At 40.4% G+C, this 20,639-nt stretch overlaps 2 protein-coding genes across 3 annotated transcripts in view; both read right to left on the reverse strand.

Moving 5' to 3' along the window:
• The window catches only part of LOC126249760 (arrestin domain-containing protein 2-like), a 240,966-nt gene extending 239,364 nt beyond the window's left edge, over positions 1-1,602 (reverse strand). For both annotated transcript variants that reach the window (XM_049951450.1, XM_049951449.1), the window contains exon 1: positions 1,466-1,602. The gene's annotated coding sequence lies outside the window, so the exon portion shown is untranslated. The remainder of the gene's footprint in view (positions 1-1,465) is intronic.
• A 17,428-nt stretch (positions 1,603-19,030) lies between these two features.
• Positions 19,031-20,639, reverse strand: part of LOC126249761 (NACHT and WD repeat domain-containing protein 2) — a 253,964-nt gene continuing 252,355 nt past the window's right edge. Inside the window, exon 30 of the mRNA XM_049951451.1 lies at positions 19,031-19,310. The gene's annotated coding sequence lies outside the window, so the exon portion shown is untranslated. The remainder of the gene's footprint in view (positions 19,311-20,639) is intronic.

The raw sequence follows: 20,639 nt of genomic DNA on the forward strand, positions 1-20,639 counted from the left end.
TGCTTGTTCACGTATCAGCGTACTAATCAATATTTACGGCGCTCGAAAAAAAAAAGCCAAAAACCTGTCGCAGATACCATATGCACTGTCTCACGTGATTTCGGCTAAAGTTCAGTAATTTTCTCGACTCATTTTAATCGATCTTGGAACAAGGCAACGTCACAGACATTTTCAGTATCGATGAGCGAATTATAAAGTATAGTTAATCACATTCGACGTATAGGTAGTTGAGAGGCACAATCTGTGTCAGTGGTAGGTCAGCTGATCCGTTGAGAGAATTTACTGGACAGTCATTGGTGCTGCCATCTGACATGCCGCCATTGAGATTAAGCGCTTCCCGAAATTCATTCAGGCTCAGCAGACAGTCTGAACGAAAGGATTTAGCAACGATGTCTGGTCCGAAATACAATTAAAAGAGCAGCATCATGCTGGTAACTGAAAGAAAAAAACATTTATAACACTTCATAAATTAAGTTAACCCGAAATCAGATTGCTCAAATAAGTATTTATGACTCCTGCGTGACACAAAGTACTTACAACTCCTGCCTGACACGGAAATTTGATACTGCGAACAACAATTAATGTTTTGGCCTTACAATTTATAGAAAAATGAAACGCTGTAGCTAATGCGTACTAAACAGTGGGGAAAATATGGACAGTGTGCAGTTCTCTGCAAGGATTCGAAGAAATCATTGTTTGTACTTGGTGTCTATGCGAGGAAGTATACTGCACATTTGCGGAATATTCTAATGTCTGAAATGGTCGCAAAATAGTAATTTCGCTCTCGATAATGACAACATAGAACTATACGGGGAAATCATGTATTATTTCATTCCAAATCTTGCACTGAAGCGTCCTAAGACCAAACGTTGCGAAAGTTTCTCTTTTTCTTTCTTTTTTTTTTAATGACAGTATAAGTTCTTATCATAAAATATGGTTGAAATTCCGTGCTATCTAGCAGTGCATCGTGTTCACCATTGACAACTGAGTAAAATTACCTGAAGTATGGTGAACAGGTGGAGACCGCATTTACACGTGAGTGAAGACACACACACACACACACACACACACACACACACACAAATTGACGCTTCGAGTGGGCGTAACCACTGATCGACTGGAAAGCACCCAGAAAGCGTCTTCGCAATTTTCACATTCAAATACAGTAACCTGTGTCTGCAGGGTTGCGGTACAAGAGAGTTGCTTTGAAAAATCGCATAGCCACGAAGTGTCGCGTATACTCTGAGATTCGGAGGAGATGTAGATTTTGGCATTATTTTAGAGGGAAAGAATCCGACACTTTGTGTTATGTGCGGAAACAATTAGTGGTTGTCACGGTGTTAACCGCATTCGTTCTCAGTCAAACTGTTTTCGACGAGCAACGTCGTGTGTTGTCATTAACATGAACGCGCTTCTGCATGCTAACTTGCCAACGAATTTACAGCGAGCGGCACGGTATATTTACCTGGTATGTGCGTAGTCGGCGCGAAAGAATATCTTCGCCGTTGGTGCCGGGGCGTAAAGCTTGGATGGAGGCACAGCGGCTAAAAAGCCTACTGCACGTGCTAGCACACACCGACTGCCCCTGCCGTTCGATATTCGCCCAACACAAACAGGAAGCGCGGACGGGTCCACTGCGTCGACGCGGGGGCGCGCCCTACCTGCGACCTATCGATAGTGACATTCGACCAACTCGACGGCCTTTTAACTCTTTATTTTTCAAAACCAATGCCGCTTTCATAAGAATAGTAGACAGAAAACTAAAGGCGCTACAATTTTTGTAATTTATTAACGGCAGATATTAGTATTTATACTAACTTGTACATACAGAAAAAGGGAAAATTAATTCGAAATGAAGTGAGTGCCTATACGTGAATCGATTTCCGATATAGTACATTTCTCGTCAGCTCGAAATTGTTAATTTCTTATTAATAAAGACTTACCTATCACAAACACCGATCATAGGTTTGCAGTTCCTTGCTTGAACCCTTAGAAATTGTAATTAAGACGATATAAAAAGGTGTAACCAAATAATGAAGATACAGAACCACTTTTAGGGATTGTGACTGAAATGGCAACCTATATTCAGAGATGCTTTGTCAAAAAGTATGCTTAGCGATAAGATCAATGTCCTTAGCATGCGTATATGAAACTGACCACACAGGAAAGCACAACTTCAGTTAGCAGATTGACGAACTACGTTGGTTCTTCAGCAAACACTGGGCGCTATAAAAAGTGATTGGTTGTCTGAATAGTGGTACTGAGTGAGTTGGTGCCTCCTAGTGGGGTGAAAATTGTAGGACAATAGGAATGTTTCTTGCTGAACATTTTGGTACACAATTAATCAAATTAGTTCTCACGTTGAATTTATAACAATTTTTTGTGAAGATCAGTTGGTTGCACTTCTATATAGCGGGACATACTTGGAATCTATCCACTGACTAACTGTGCTTCTCATAAGCGTGAAACTTTAAGTACACAAAAACAACATGTCTGTCTAAAAAGTAGACTACAATACGTCATTTCAGCCACAAGTTTTTATTCTAGAAATATTTACACCTTATAATCTAAATTAAGGGTACTTTTTTGTAATTAATCAGTATGTATTTTTCTTCCTGTTGAGAGTACGTTAGTGTCTGTAGTCTGCTTTCCTCCAAATAGCATCTTGCGACATCGCAAAAAAATTCAGACCTCTACCTCAAACAGATTTTTTTCCTTGCATAAAATAAACATGTCAGAAAATTTTATCTTTGGGAAATTCAATTCAAAGATGTATTTGATTTACGATTGACCTCTGTCGTTCGTAATGCGTTCCAGTTGCATAATCTTCTTAGATTACACGGTCCTGATCTTCTTTCTTCGTTTTCTTGTTTCTCCATATTCCGCCGTCTTCGCTTGCCTCCAGGACCCACTTTTCAGCTTCGGTTACTCTCAAATAATCGACTGCCGACAAGATTGTCTCCTATTAAACCTAGAAATATTCCTAGCAATTCTAGACTTCACCTGATAACTGCTCTCCATTAAGACAAATTACAGGCATGATAACTTTCGAGAATGACAAAATAGCTGCAGATAAAACTACAGAAAAGATTATAAGGAAAACAACGCCAAAAAACCATATATATATATATATATATATATATATATATATATATATATATATATATATACAAGGGAGACATAAGAACATCGCAAAACGTATCGTCTTACAGGGCTGTCAACTTGAAAAACGGTTGTATAGTACATGTTTCCCGAATATGAGTCTAATGACGACACTAACGGGTGAGGGGAGCGGAAACAAGGGCGTGGATAAACACCACGAGATCTTTAAGTTCATTTTTAAACAACTTCCTTATCTCCAATTCAGTTATTTTAACCACCATTTTGTTCAGAAAACTCTAAACATCGATTTTAGATGAAAAACAAAAAATCAATTTTTTTTAAGCGTATTCACAAACAACTTATCTTAAAGCAAATTACGGATGGTTCCATTGAAAGAGCACAGCTCATTTCCTTCCCCATCCCGAGTTTGTGCTCCATCTGTAATGACCTCGTCGTTGATGGGGCGTTAAACCCTCATCACCTTTCCATCTTTCTTTCATTAGTGGTCTTCATAAACTAAAGGACGTAAGAACGTTCCAGTTCTCAAATTCCGAAACTAAACCTGTTTCCAGAATAGGTATTAATCTCTTAAGCACCGAACTGTCTACATACATCGTTATATTTCAACTGATCGTAGCGATATTTGGCGCTGTATGTATACTCATTACGTCTTGCTATTGGCTCAGCGTCAGATTTAGTAAATGCACTGAGCTGCTCTAGTAAAAACTCAAAGTCGTTACAACAGCTGCGATTACGCTACTGTTCACTTTAAGTATGACCGAAAGCACGGCTGTACTGGTAAGAAAAATTTAAGTGTACATACTTCAGAACACAAGAAAGAATCTTAAAAGATGTCGTTTTCCTATGCATGCTGTTTTTCATTCCAAGTAAAACCTTTATTTCATTGTTACCGATAGCTAATATCGAGCCTTTGGGCACTAGCGAGCTACCTGATGATAAGAGCAATTATTAACGTTATAATGACCATCATATAAAAACATTAATGTATGCCGACGATCAGGCCATAATAACTACTCCAGAAGAAGAATTACAAACAAATATTTTTAACGTAAGCGAAATTTTTCAAAATAGTAATCTCAAAATATCTATAGGAAAAATAAAAATAATCGCATTCCGACGAAAACAGCAAGTGCGATCAAAAATAGTGATACAAAACAAAATAATCGAGCAGGTAAGTTATTTTAACTACCTTGGATGCGAAATATCTTTTGATTATGATAAAGATGTAAATAGCAAAGCAGCAAAATACCAGGGTGTTTGTAGAACAATAAAATAATCGTTAAACAAAAAGACAACTAAAGAAATGCAACTTACATTCTATAAAACACTAGCTAGGCCATTGTTACGTCATGGATCTGAGGCTTGCAAGACATAAATCGAATACAAACGTCAGAAATGAAGTTCCTCGGATCACTTAAATGATGAAGAAACGAAGATGTTAAAATGAGATCAAAACAACTGCAACTACAGAAAAAATCGACACATATAAACAGAAACGGAAAGTACATGGAAACAGAATGCAACAAAGCAGATGTAAGAAAAAGTTTTGCAACACGTACCCAAAGGTGAAAGGGACGTCGATCGTATCACGGAACGATGGAGCTAAGATGCTGAAACTGGAATAAGTTCCTCGAACCTAATCCATGAATGCAGACGATGACGATGACGATGATGATAGGTAGCTTCAAGTTGAACAAGAAATAATAACAACAAATATTATAACTTAACATCAACATACACTACTCAGGTTCTTAAACCAAAGTTATATTACGCTTACAATATTGTATAGAATCTTCTCAGCGTTCAGACAGCATCGAATCACAGTTCAAATTCGAGCATTCCAAGATTAAGACCTCTTAGTCGGGTGATGACTGTCTGCCGGAAGCGAAATCTACCTCCTTTATAGTGTCGTACAAGCTTGTGATTGGCGGGCTGATGTGCTTGGAGTTGTAACTTCCATTGGCGGTGACGTTAACTGGAGGGCGTTATTCGCATGCGCAAATCAAGTGTCCGGCAGCGCGGTGGGTGCTCCCCACCCCTCCTCTGCCCGGCCGCGACTGAGGGGCAAAAGGGGAACGGAGACCACCCCCAGCATCACCTGTCTCCTCAAGAGCTATAATTTTTGGTTGTATTTCTTTCAAGGCGCTCATCGAAAGTGCTCGTCCGCGGCATTACTCAGATTATAATTCCACCTCTGTTAAAGTTGTTATTGCACCTGCGAATTTCTACCACTACTTTTATTACAGAATTCCGGTAGGCCGATGCTTGTAACAATACCTTCGTTTTCTCAAAGGTGATATTGTGCGCTTCCGTAAGACTGAGTTCCGCTATCGCTCATTTCTCGAGATTTCTTTATTTGACGTCCCGACTATGTTCAGTGCTGCGCTCGGCTAAAGTGCGGATTGTCTGCCCTACATAATTTTCCTCACATTCACACGGCACATTGCACACACCAGCTACTTTCAAATCCATGCCGTCTTTCACTCGAGGTTGCAAATCCTCTATTTTTCGCGGAGATCGTAAATCTAGTCTACTACCATATTTGCGTATTATGCGTCGCTCTGTAGAATGGAAATAATTTGCCTGTTTGTCTTTTCCCAATTGGCTGGATGGATTTTGTAATTACGTTTTATCAGCAAATACAGCTCTAATTTGATGTTGTTTGTATCCGTTTCTCTTGGACACATTCTTACGGTGTTTCACTTCAGATCCCAGGCGATCATAGTGTGAAATTTTATGTGCTCCGTACTATAAGGTACTCAGGACGGAATGATTTTGTGCTAGCTGCTGGAAATTTCGCTCGTTGAAATAAAGATCGTTGCCGAGATGGATTTTTGTGTATGGAATGACCTAATCAACCATCCATTTTAAGTTCCACCAACACGTCCAAAAACGGCAACTTGTCTTCTGTTTCTGCTTCTATCTGATGTTTTGATGTATGAGTTAACGTGGTCCACGAACTGATGCGTTGCGTCCATTCCGTGAGGTTAGATAAAAATCGTGTCGTCCACATAACTATAAAACAAATTGGTAATAGAGAGCAAAATGCAAAAATACGTGTTTTCAAAATCTTCCATAAAGAAGTTAGCAATAGCTGGTGATAATGAAGAACCCAAAACCATCCCATCTGTCATTTAGAAGTATTTCCCATTGAACAGAAAGTAAGCGGTCATCGAGACGCGGCTAAAAAGTTTAGTAATGTCACATGACAAATAGCCAGGTAGAAATAAAACGCACCTACAATATTTAAGAATTCAACTTTATTCCACGTATGATGACATTTCGACTGTATTTAATGGGACAAATGATGAAATTGATTAACTGCTTAAAATATTTAATGGTCTTCTTTTAGCGAGTTACAAAATGTAAATTGTGAACTAAAAATTTTTGGACACAAAACTCGTGCTCACAGTTGACAGAATAAGTTCCGATCCTTTTCGCAATGCAACTGGTACGGATCATACACCATCTGAACTATTTGACTCAACGTACCCTCAATGAAACAAGATGGCGTTTTACCCATCAGCCATAAATCTTGCAGTAGCAACACCTTTAACTCCAGAAAAAAACTGAGAGACAGATGAATTTAATTAAAACGTACCACATACAGCAGATAAAATTTTTGAGAAGAAAACAAAAAAAAGAGGTGCAACGGGAAACGCGAAAAAAGATACATTTCAATGTCATTCACAGGCAATATATCACAGAGGACTAGACGATTGTTGGTTGAAAAGTATGGTTCTAAATTAGCATTCTCCACTGAAAACAGCCTAAAGGAAAACTTAATTAATAATATCCAAACCGGAAATGACTCCTTATGCAGCTCAGATGTTTACGAGATAAAATGCGATGGATGTTCAGTATTCTACACTGGAAAAACTGCAAGGACATGTAATGCTAGGTATAAAAGCACGTTTTAGGTGAAAAAGGTACTACTTTGCATAATTCTACATTCAAAGAACACTTGCTAACATCGAGTCATAATCCGAAAAGAGTCGAAGAAATTGAGATCTTGCAGAAAGAAAAGAAAGGAAAGATTTTTAGATACATGATAAGAAAATATGGCTTTCTTTTAAATGAAGAGTTACAATTGAGAAATGAGGTTTCTTTACCCGTTACTGGCGACAGTGTAGATATCTTGCTGCGATTCCTGTCTGTCAACATCACTTCATCTTCGGAAGCGTCATTTTTCTTGTATACAAAGTGGTTTTGTTTTCCATTAGTTTCACTAGATGATAGTTACTCTTTGATAGGACAATTTACCAAAATACGGCACTGCTATATTTTCTGTAGCGTCGTATTCAGAGCTTTATTTTCCGGCACAATTTTTCACTAGAGAAGCAAGTAATTTATTACTTCATGTAATATAGCTTTTTTTTTGTACCTACATAATATGAAAAATGTGGCACTTAGTTCATTTAAGACTATTTGCTACTTGTTCTTGTAAATTTTAATTTTACCAATTAATAGTTCATTACAGTTACGTTGTTTCATACAAATAGCCACATAGATTATTATATGCTTGTTACGACGGTATGTCGGTGCAGAAAAGATAATTACTACATAACTGAGCTTTTCATTACAGCATCAGCGCGCAACGTGTGGCACACACTACGATAAATTACGTAAGCATTGTAGATGGATGCTATGCTTTTAGCATCCATACATATTTCATTCACAGTTGTCATCGACATTTTAATTGTAATTACTGATGGTCACTCGAGCTGATTAGCTCGTGATACATGTAACATGTTTTAATTAATGTAACCAAGTAAGTAACTGTTTAATTTTCCGACTGAGAATTTTAGTTATTTTACGTCATAATTGCTAGCTAAAAATTATCGTTGGTTCTGTCATAATTTTTTTTCGGTAATATCAAGTAGCTCCGAAGAAGATACGGTAGTATCGAAACCTAATTAAGTTTAACCAAATAAACTTATCTCTTTTTTATAGTTTGTCAATTGCTTTACCTACAATAGAGACAATGTAGCCGTGTCAGTCCATATCTCTAGTCTTCGTTATTCTCCGATGTTTGTATGACATGACTGATATTATTTGTGACTCATTAATTCTGTACTCAAAGGACACGACGTTTTTATGTTACATCATGTGCACAACTCCGCATATCTCTATAATAACATTTAATTACCAGCTATTGTATCACGTGGATTTTTTATGGGAATATAGCTGGGTATTAGTGCAATTTTTGCCGTGTAGAATAACCTAATAGGTAACTACATAATCTGCAAAACGTCTTAAGATTTTAACTAAACACATCCGCCAATTCCATAATGCATAACACTGATAATAATTGCCCTGTCTCAGCCCTCTGAAGCACACTAGGTATTATCTAAGGGGCTGTAGATAATTTCCGTCCAGGATAACGTGCTGAGTCCTGCCTGTCAATAAATGTTCGGTCCACTCGCTAACATGGTTAGACTTTATTTATCGCATGGTTTATTTGATGTATATTATGCACAAAAGTTTGACCCAAATATTATAATAATATGAAAAAAGGAAAAAGTTGAGAAATTAATATCTGATCTTTCAATATAGAAATCCATAGTCTAGTGGTCAACGTGGATGACTGCAGCATCCAAATGACGCCGCTGTCTGAGGATGACATGGCTGTCGGTTGGTCTCGATTGGATCATCAGAGGCCAGAATGACGGAAAGAGTGAAGTTGCAGTATAACATATCGGCTTAGCAGTCACCAACAGCATGTGTTTTGGGTTGCCAAAGTAAGATCTGATAGAATATTCTTCAGTAATATGTATCATGATCCGATTTTCTCCACGGTTGCACTGAGGTGACGTTAGCTTGCCCCATTTGTCCAGAGAGTAATTGCACATGTAATGCTGGGTTTTGATTGTGATCAGCGTGCACCACGTCTTGCGTGGTAATTAAAAGTCAGCCGTTTTATGGTGCTACAGGGTGTAAATTTCTGACGTAAAACAGATCACTCTTGAGACAATGCAGAGCTAATTGAAGGCTTTCTGTTGTTGATACTCTAGCCGCTTTGGACGGTCGTCTTCAGGAGCAGATACGACTTTTATTGGTACCTTATGTGTCTAAATTTGATATCCGAGCTGTTCCTTCACATGTTCTATCGGATATATATGTAAGGATCTTGCTGATCACTGGAATACCTCAATATCACACACAAGGTTCTCTGTGACACACGTGCCATGTTTGGACGAGCATTGTTCTATTGAAAATGGCATCAAGTTACTGTCACGTGAGAAGTAACAGATGAGGACCTAGGATGTCGGTGACACAGCGTTGTGCCATCATAGCTTCCTCAATCACGATCAGCCGCGACCTGAACCCCCCGCACCTTGACGCCAGGATTACAACCACTGAGCTTCTCCAGAACACTGAAGAATGGGACTTCTTCGCAGGGCGCAGCAGTACTAGCCGACCACGGTCATCAGTAATAGAGCAGAACCCTGATTCATTGCTGAACACGATTTGACACCGTTCATCAATAGTCTGTGCTTCCCAGTCACAGCACTACTCCAAATGCAGCCGTTTGTGTTGTGGTGTTAACGGCAGTCTGCGCATGATACGGCAATATCCTGATCTGCCCGCTGCTAGTTTCCGACCAATGGTGCAGGATGAAACCAAATGTAGCATGAAGCTCGTTAGTTGATCTCGGATGTCAGACGCAAATGTGAGGAGGCTATGATGCGCTTGGGGCACATCCCTTTTGATAGTTAGACATGGTCGATATGAAAACTGACGACATGTATTTCTGCCCTCATGTTTCCATATATTCCTGCATCCCAGCAGTGTCACATCTGATGGTTCAAATGGTTCAAATGGTTCTAAGCATTATGAGACTTAACATATGAGGTCATCAATCCCTTAGACTTAGAACTACTTAAACCTAACCAACCTAAGGACATCACACATATCAATGCCCGAGGCAGGATTCGAGCCTGCGACTGTAGCAGCCGTGTGGTTCCGGACTGAAGCGCCAGAACTGCTAGGTCACAGCGGCCGGCGTCACATCTGAATGCTACACAAATCTGCGTATTGCACGATTCGACCAGATGGCCAATTGGAGACCGACAATTTTAACCGCAATCAATTCAAGATAAACTACCCTCTGGCCTTGGTCAACTAAAACTGCGATTAGTTCGCTCATTTAACTTTGAGCGATGTTGGTGCAATCGAATTTTGTGTTGACCAGTGTTAAATGCCGAGTCAACCGCGGTTAATTTTCAGATGATGTTGGTGTAGTCATCTCTCAGTGTAAAAAGTAAGAAACAGAATCTGACTTAAAACTAGGAGCCAGTGGTTCAACGTTGAGTTGATTATGCTGGAAATCATTCTTATAGTGTTACTGTGCCGTGTATGTATCTTTGTTGATTGCTGACTGTTACGCTAATCAGAGGCACAGTATTTGGCCATACAGAAGGCAAGTTCCAAAGCACAGGAGCGAAACGCAGCCATGACACGTTACAATCTAACATAATCCACAACGATTTCAGCCTCTGATTGTAGTGAAGAGAGATGTATTCAAACGGTTTACTGAGTTTTCTTTTGGTTAGCTTGTTAATTTTGTGTGATCTGGAAACCCCAGTGTTGAAGCCATTGGCTTGGAATATGCAGGTTTCGATTTATCTACACAGTCTGTGAATAATATGTTAGTAAATTTTCAGATAGTTCCATAGATTTGTATGTTGTAGACAACACACAGCCGTCAGAACATCCAAATTTTCTACAATGTGTATCTGCCATGTCAGAAATTTTCAGGATTAATAAAGTTGAGTCAGTACTTACCTTCGTTGCAAGCCATTGTTGAGTTTCCATGGATGACTAATGTCACTGCCCATAACGACTTGACAGCTTCCATTGCTAAATACATTGCTTATTAGCTGGGGAGTTATTTTGCAAAAGATGTCTCGAAAAAGTCCATTTTATGCCTCCTCTCCAAACTGTATCGTAGGTTGCTGAGAGAGGGATGAATGCTGCTGATGTTTAAAGCTTTCTCTGAAACTCTGCTTCATTATAGATAAGGGAAAGTACTTGATTTGGCAATTAATTTTTAGTTGGTATGGTTAGATGTCCGTTATGGCTGCACTTCATTTAGAATGCGTCGATGGGATACTGAATCTACCGCTTTTTGAAAAAATCTATAAACACCGAATCAACTTTGTTTCTTCTATCCATGGCACTGAGGATGTTGTGTATGAAAGGCGTGGGATGGGTTACGCTTTATGTATGTTTTCGGAAGCCATGCAGTTTTCCTAGATAAGGTTATTTTGTTACAGGTAGAATACTTTGTTCGAGTACAGAATACATTCTACTATTCTTCTACAGGTAGATATGAGTGAAATAGTTCGACAGTTCTATGCATAAGCTCTATTTTCTTTTGTGTAGATTCGGTTGACCTGTGCTCTTTTATAATCACATTTTTATGCTCAAGAAATATGAGAAAAAGTATGATCAATAGTGAATCTAATTTACCTGTAAACTGTGTTTAAACTATACGGTGACTCAGTATAGCCCATGGCTTTAATGAACTTTAACGATTTAAGCTGCCTTTCAGCTCCACTACTGTTGATTACTGTGTAACCCAACTTTGAATCGACACGGGTATTGATTTTCCTCTGCGGAGACAATTTTTAAGGCGGAATTAAACATTTCGGTTTTTGGTATGTAAATTTTCTTCTTGTGCGTCACAGATAGCCTCAACATATGACCAAAATTTCTTGGGGTCGCTTGGAGGTTTTGCGATAGTATTTTTGGCAAACGTAATTGTCGAAAACTTCACGCTTTACATCCCCTGTAGACGAGGGCGTTTAAATTAACATTTGCCTATTCGTGCGTTAATGCATTACATTGTAGGTTTTGTGTAGTAGGCACTATTGCTCATGATGGTACCTGATATATATATTTAAATCTATACACATACTACGGAATCCCATTGTACAGTGCACACGGGTGGGTAATTCGTACCACTGTTGTCCATTCCCCTTTCTACTTCATATGCAAATGGAGAATGAAAAAAAAAAATTATTGCCTCCTTGCTCTGTACCAACCGTAATTTTCCTTTCTTTGTCCTTAGAGGAAAAGAACGTTGGAGATAACAGGGTAGTTGTGCAGTTTGTCACAAATGTTGGTTCCTTAAACTACCCCAATAACGTTTCGCTAAAACATCGTCTTCTCTCCAAAAATTCCTATGTAAGGAGACGTATTATTCCCTTAACACACCCATACTGATAAAGGTGAGTAGTAATCAATCTATCAGCATGCTTCTGAATTGTTTCGAGGTGTCCCATTAATCCTACCGGGTGGGGATCACAGACATCCGAGCAGTACTCAAAAATTGGTCGATCGAGCTGTTTAAGCTTGTTTTCACCACCAATTCATTACTGTGTCAGTCACTGTTACATTGCTTCGGGTACCGAATGATGACAACATTATTTCATCTTAGGGTCATGTTTCTGTTTAGTTTGGTCACTTATTTGCTTGAACTGATTCTCGCATTGGTAACTATACTGGTTTATAAGCATTACACGATAAAAAAGTTAGGTACAACTATAATTCTAGAAGCAATAGATTTGTTTACACAAAAACGACCATGTTCGTTACGCTGTAATGCCGAATAGAACTACCACACACAAACCAGCGATTTTGCAGTCGGCTTCCTTATTTTTAAACAGTGCACGGCTGCTTGCTTGAGAGAAGGAAGGAGCTGATGAAGTGTACGTGACACACAACATCTTGTATAGCCAACTTGATTTAATGACGTCGGATAGCGTGGGGAAACTCAGACTGAGTGGCATTGACAGACTGTACTTAGCCCAAACTCTGCTCACCCAGTGGCCTGTTGGTAATATGTTTCTAATCTGAGGTTGGGACACGAGAAACTTAAGCCATGATTAACCAAAAGAACGACGTTAATCTAAAACTGGTATTTTCTGCTTCTCTGAAGGCTTGGGGCACAACCACATATCGACATTACTCAGTCTTTCTTGCAGCCACCAAAAGAGTGTTATTTATTTTTGTATTTATTTCATCTGGGAAGAATAGATCCTTTGAGGTCTTTCCCTCTCTTTAAACTACCAAAATACCTTAGTGAGGCAATATTACAATTACCATAGTATGTGAGGAATAAGTAATAATAATAATAATAAAAATAATAATAAGTAAAGCAATAAGTAAAGAAAATAATAATAAGTAAAGCAATGGATGTACAGAATTTAAGAAATGCCAGTGCTATTAACATAAAGCAATCTCCTCATTCCGTTCTTGTCGAATGTGAGTTGCGACATCAAGAATCAAAGTGGAGAAGAAGTCGACTGGTCAGAGGAAGAACGAGAAATTGTAGGGTAAGATTAGCACATGAGATGAAATGGAGGAAACAGAAATAGAGAGGGGTGGAAAGAGCGTAATCAGTTTAAAATGTGAAAGGGATATTTGTTCCTTGTTGAAAAGAAAGAAAACACTTGTGATATGCCGAGAGGGAAGCTATGCCGGTGATAACAGCTCGCCAGAATCAGTACTCTCGGAGTAGCCTAACAACAAAGCTATTAATTTTTAACACCTCCTAAAATATTCTATAATGTAATTTGCAAACATTTATATCTGAAATGACCTGTTTATGATGCCAATATAAAGTTACATAAATATAAACTGTAACGTTGAGCATATGTGTTGCCCCGATTCCACCGTCCACACTTTTTAATGTCATATTTTGCTCCACTAAATTATACACTGTAATGTTGCACATGTCATACATCTTCTTCGCTTACTTTCATATTTGCTCAATAGGAAATGAATGATATCTTTATATTTTTGTTTAATGGATACTCCTTGAATTGTAAATTGTAAACAATCACATCGAGTGTAAAAAACATGTGTAAAATTCAAACTGACATTAAGAATACTATAAGTGTGTCACAGTGAATTATTTACATTATGTGTGCCGTTTGCAACGCAAGAGCCTCTACATCATCCTGCATATATATAAGCACCACAACAAATCATATCGCCATCCACTATAATATATGTAAATGTAAAAAACTGTTTAACTCGATATCTAAATAAACGTAGGCACATTAGCGTTGGTTATTAATGAAACAACTGTTGACCAAAACATGTATGTAATTGTAAATGTTAGCAATGTGAAGATGGGCATGGTAACTGGAAGCCGGTTATGGCATTGAAACAAAGCATATTAAAAGCATTTGTATCGGATTGCGTTATTCATCAACAGTCATTAACTGCTGCGGAGTTCACAAGATCCACTATGTATAAAACAACAAATGTCGTTCAACTCTTATAGAGTTCATACAAATCATACGATATTATTTGAAATTGATGTTTCCATTCTGGGCTGTTGAAACATGTTGTAAAGTCGAACATAAATTTTTCTCCTCAATGTATGTTTTCAAGGCGTATTTATGCCGTCGACGAACTGATGGAATTGATTCGCAGCAACCGCACATTTTCCAGCGATAAAGACGAACACACAGCGGTTCTTGTATAGCTGTGTGACCAAGAGGCGTATTTCTATCATTGAAGAATAGAACAGTTGGCAAAATGTTGCGACCGATGTTTGCAGAGACTTTGTGACTCTGTTGAAAAATAGTGTCATATATCTGTGTCACATTGAAGTGTAGTGCAGTATTCAGTTAAAGTTGCTTGGCCTAGCGTATTAATATTTAACTTACTTTTTGAAGTCCCATAAAAGTTAAGACTGATTGGTTGTATACTCTCATGGACAATGATACGCGAAAATATCACGTGCATTTTTCCCAGTTTTTCTTTACTTCTTAACCCAAGGCACTCTCTGATAGCACAGTGAATGAGATGCAAGGATAAACGCTGAAACGGTTCTTCCTCACTTAGACAGGTTATTAGAAATATGCATACTGCTTAACATTATCCGAAATAAAGAAAACGATGATAAAATAAACTTTTTTGGCCTTCAAATTAAACAGAGTTTATATTATACACTCCTGGAAATGGAAAAAAGTACACATTGACACCGGTGTGTCAGACCGACCATACTTGCTCCGGACACTGCGAGAGGGCTGTACAAGCAATGATCACACGCACGGCACAGCGGACACACCAGGAACCGCGGTGTTGGCCGTCGAATGGCGCTAGCTGCGCAGCATTTGTGCACCGCCGCCGTCAGTGTCAGCCAGTTTGCCGTGGCATACGGATCTCCATCGCAGTCTTTAACACTGGTAGCATGCCGCGACAGCGTGGACGTGAACCGTATGTGCAGTTGACGGACTTTGAGCGAGGGCGTATAGTGGGCATGCGGGAGGCCGGGTGGACGTACCGCCGAATTGCTCAACACGTGGGGCGTGAGGTCTCCACAGTACATCGATGTTGTCGCCAGTGGTCGGCGGAAGGTGCACGTGCCCGTCGACCTGGGACCGGACCGCAGCGACGCACGGATGCACGCCAAGACCGTAGGATCCTACGCAGTGCCGTAGGGGACCGCACCGCCACTTCCCAGCAAATTAGGGACACTGTTGCTCCTGGGGTATCGGCGAGGACCATTCGCAACCGTCTCCATGAAGCTGGGCTACGGTCCCGCACACCGTTAGGCTGTCTTCCGCTCACGCCCCAACATCGTGCAGCCCGCCTCCAGTGGTGTCGCGACAGGCGTGAATGGAGGGACGAATGGAGACGTGTCGTCTTCAGCGATGAGAGTCGCTTCTGCCTTGGTGCCAATGATGGTCGTATGCGTGTTTGGCGCCGTGCAGGTGAGCGCCACAATCAGGACTGCATACGACCGAGGCACACAGGGCCAACACCCGGCATCATGGTGTGGGGAGCGATCTCCTACACTGGCCGTACACCACTGGTGATCGTCGAGGGGACACTGAATAGTGCACGGTACATCCAAACCGTCATCGAACCCATCGTTCTACCATTCCTAGACCGGCAAGGGAGCTTGCTGTTCCAACAGGACAATGCACGTCCGCATGTATCCCGTGCCACCCAACGTGCTCTAGAAGGTGTAAGTCAACTACCCTGGCCAGCAAGATCTCCGGATCTGTCCCCCATTGAGCATGTTTGGGACTGGATGAAGCGTCGTCCCACGCGGTCTGCACGTCCAGCACGAACGCTGGTCCAACTGAGGCGCCAGGTGGAAATGGCATGGCAAGCCGTTCCACAGGACTACATCCAGCATCTCTACGATCGTCTCCATGGGAGAATAGCAGCCTGCATTGCTGCGAAAGGTGGATATTGTGGTGTCACAGCCAGACACCACACGTGCTAGGTGGTAGCTTAAATCGGCCGCGGTCCTGTAGTACATGTCGGACCCGCGTGTCGCCACTGTGTGATCGCAAACCTAGCGCCACCACAAGGCAGGTCTCGAGAGACTTACTCGAACTCAGCCCCCAGTTGTACGGACGACAGAGCTAGCGACTAGACGTACGAAGCCTTTCTCTCTCATTAGCCGAGAGACAGAATAGCCTTCAGCTAAGTTAATGGCTACGAACTAGCAAGGCGCCATTAGCCTTACAGTGATTGTAATTAGAGTCTCACTTGTGTTCACCATAGAGATGTACGAGAAGACATTAAAGATAAGTATATGAGAAGCTCCGTTCTTTTCTTCATAGCATTAATTACGTATCCTGTTCCAGTACTTCACGCCCGTCTGCGTTAGTCTCGCGTGCCCTTTAAGCCACCTCTATCTACAAGGTGTTGGCCCAGCTGCCGACACATCAGATATACTCTGTACTAGTGCCGACATTGTGCACGCTCTGTTGCCTGTGTCTATGTGCCTGTGGTTCTGTCAGTGTGATCATGTGATGTATCTGACCCCAGGAATGTGTCAATAAAGTTTCCCCTTCCTGGGACAATGAATTCACGGTGTTCTTATTTAAATTTCCAGGAGTGTATTTAAAATAATTTTATTCATTTTATTATGTAAGATACAGGCACTAAAAGATTACAGTATTTCAGTAAAACTTTTCTTGTCCTTATTAAATTTCAACGAACCCTCGATTTACTTCATTTTGAAGTTAGTGTGTTCTTATCCTTTAAATTAAAGCAAATCTCGTAGGTGTTAATGTATTAAATGCACGTATTTTAATTATTCCATTAGCGCTAATGCTTTGCCGTCAGCCATGTGTGGAATGACAGGGTGAATTAAAGTGCGCTTTACAACAGGTTTTATGGAAACTAGTGGCCGCAATAAATTAATCTCATATACGCACGTAGCGGCAATATTAAAAGTAGATTAGTAAATACTGCAGTTATGAGGATTAGTCTATTAAATAACACTATACATAATACTGCTTTTAATTTCTTTTCATTTTGTTTCTGAAACTATTGTACGTCATAAACATGAAAGGCGCGCTCCGTGCACTAAAAATTCTACAGCCGGCTCAACCATACTCTGAAATACGTTTTTTTCGTAGCCACACTTACCGTAGTGGACTTCCAAGTATTTTTTTCTGTGCTTCCTAAAGGTTTTCATATAGACAAGAATGTAGCACCTGTGTTTATAGTGACAAAAACGATTCGAAACCCGCTTAGCTGGACCTGTCAATTGCATTTGAAGGACATAACACAACAGTAGAGGTGAACAGTAGGCACACTCAGTAAATAAATACAAAAGCACAACATACTGCTGAATATGAAAATTGTCACGTAAGGGACCCAGATACAATGTACAAAATTAGAGCAGAACCCCACACTAGTCCTGGATCGGAAATAATTAAAGTATTCCGACAGGAGTCTACATGAAATACGGCACATACAAGCATTATTTGCCAATACGCAGTTAGATAAAGAATCGTACAATGTACTGGCTCACCAGAATTCTAACGTACGCCAGGAAACTACTAAGGACTTGTCGAATCCATTCCAAGCTGAGTCGTCCTGTATTACATCACAAAGGTGGACCTTAGCGCTATTACGCAGTTGGTGACGATGTTTTGGCTCATCGGTGTAAGATGATAGTTACTGTGTAACAATGTGACAGACTTTCTCCATTAGAAACTTTACAATTTGAGAGACTCGTCAGATACGCTCAAAGGAGCAGCAGCAGATAATTTCTGCAGCCTGAGGTCTTTCGCACCTTTCCGAGAAAAAACTACAAACATCATTCATCTTGTCAATGATTCTCGACAATAGGCAAGAAATACACTGCACATCTAGGAGCATCCTTTCGGAAGTCAGTGGCCGCATCTTCCTATCTGCGTGAACTTCTCAACAACCAGACACGGTGCCTTAGCACGTTCTGATGAATCGCGCTATAACTGCACTGAAAGTAATTGGTAGATGAGCCGTATACAGTAGCAGAGAACAACTCATTAATACAACACCAATACATTCTGGACACAAGGTTCTATGTTTTTAAACGTTGACAGTTATGACACCTGGTGACCTGACGGTGTTTATCGGAGGCTAGTTAATAAAACAGCCAAATGCTACTGAGGCGTGCGGCTCCATATACTGCTACTTTTCTGCACAAAACATGGCTCCAATCAGGTTTAATATATGTCCCAAAATGGCTCTAAAATTGTTAACGACAGCTCTTATGAGATCCCTTTTGCGTCGCACTGGTGATTTCATGTGAGGATTTCTTTTCCGCTGCCCACCCACTGAAATAAAAAAAAAATGGAAAATCTATGCCCACAATTGCAGAAAGAATGGTCAGACATGTCTAAGGACACGATTCGCGACTTGAGCAGAATGCTCTGTAGCAATACTTCCCGTAAAATATTTTCGAGTTCTTATTTGCTAATCCCAAATACAACTTAAATAACACTCTCAAATACAACTGAGTCTTAATTTATACCATGACCTTCCAGCCTGTGAGGTATTACAAATATTTCGTTACCAAGAATAAAAGGTATAGAAATTTGGATATGCGGAAATGTAATGCTTCAGTTTGTTATGCAGTCTTCTTTTATTTATTTTCATATGATGCTACATAATTTCTGAAGCCAGGCTCCCAACACTTCAGCGTTACATTAAACTGTGAGAGACCCTTGATAAATTAAAGCTAGATTTTCGTGCTGCTGCATTTCGTTGTCTTCACGTACTTGCTGAATCGTTGCCATCAAGTGCTTGATGACCAAACAAGTCTTCAGAAAGCCGCCACCAGTCCCCTCACAGAGAAATCGCATGCTCATCTTGTCTTACAATGCACTTACAGTGCCAGTAAACTTTCTTCACAATGATGGCGTTATTGACTGAAAATGAGGCAAACATTTATTTTTTCTTTTTGATTGGAAATTTGTAACATGCATTTATGAATTATACGTGAAATCTGTACGAAGCTATGTAGTTCATATATTTTCAGAAAAATTTTACTTGGCGTTTCCGTATACTTGAACTTTAAGTTTACTATGGATGGAAAGTCTGTTGCGTTTACAGTATAAGGGGCGATCAAAAAGTTTCCATTCGAGGCCGTTGCTGCAGTGTATAAGCAACGTAGCACAACTCCGATGCGGGTACATATGCACTGACATTTAGGCAAGGGATTTATGTGGCTCTCATTCTTTCCGACGAGCTTGCGTTAAATGCGGAAACGTGACCTATGGCGACGTTATTATCAAATGCGTCCAAACAAGACCAACGCGCTATTATTCTTTTCTTGGCTGTCGAAGGACAAACAGCGATAGACATCCATCGGAGAATGAAGAATGTATACGGGGCAGCATGTCCATCAAAAACCACTGTTGTGGAATGCGACAAGGGGTGCTCCTACTTCATGATAACGCACGCCCCCATATCGCGAATGTCGTAACTCACAGGTTATGTCAACTCAAGTAGTAGATACTCCAGCACCCGCCCTATAGTCCTTATCTCTCCCCATGCGATTACTACGCCTTCGGTCCCTTAAAAAATGCCTTTAAGGGCCAACAATTCCTGTCGAACGAGAATGTGCAGCAGGCAGTTACCCACTTTTTGATGCATCAGGACACGGTGTTCTACCAAATGGTTACCTTCAACTTGGTGCGTCGGTGGAATGATTGTCTCAATACTCACGGCGCTTTTTCATGATTGGCAACCGATTCTGGACTCTAAGGCCTTCGAACTGAAAAAGTTTGATCGCCCCCTTACACAAAGCTAGAACAGTCATGCAATAGAAGATGATTAGTCACTGATCGACACATGTCACGTCGGGAAAGTATTATATAGTCCGGCGAGAGTAGAGTGTATGAAGTTTAAAACTGCCCACGGCTTGCGTTTTTAAAAATGGTTCAAATGGCTCTGAGCACTATGGGACTTAACATCTGTGGTCATCAATCCCCTAGAACGTAGAACTACTTAAACCTAACTAACCTACGGACATCACACACATCCATGCCCGAGGCAGGATTCGAGCCTGCGACCGTAGCAGTCGCGCGGTTCCGGACTGAGCGTCTAGAACCGCTAGACCACCGCGGCCGGCTTGCGTTTTTAATATTACATCACTACCGAAAATACGTGCAGATAATCTGGTGGAGATTTTCTTCACTATCTTCGTTCACAGAAGCACTACAGTGAGAATGGTCGAATATTAATTTGGTTTAAAG

The sequence above is a fragment of the Schistocerca nitens genome, chromosome 3, assembly GCF_023898315.1.
Source record: "Schistocerca nitens isolate TAMUIC-IGC-003100 chromosome 3, iqSchNite1.1, whole genome shotgun sequence".
Lineage (NCBI taxonomy): Eukaryota > Metazoa > Arthropoda > Insecta > Orthoptera > Acrididae > Schistocerca > Schistocerca nitens.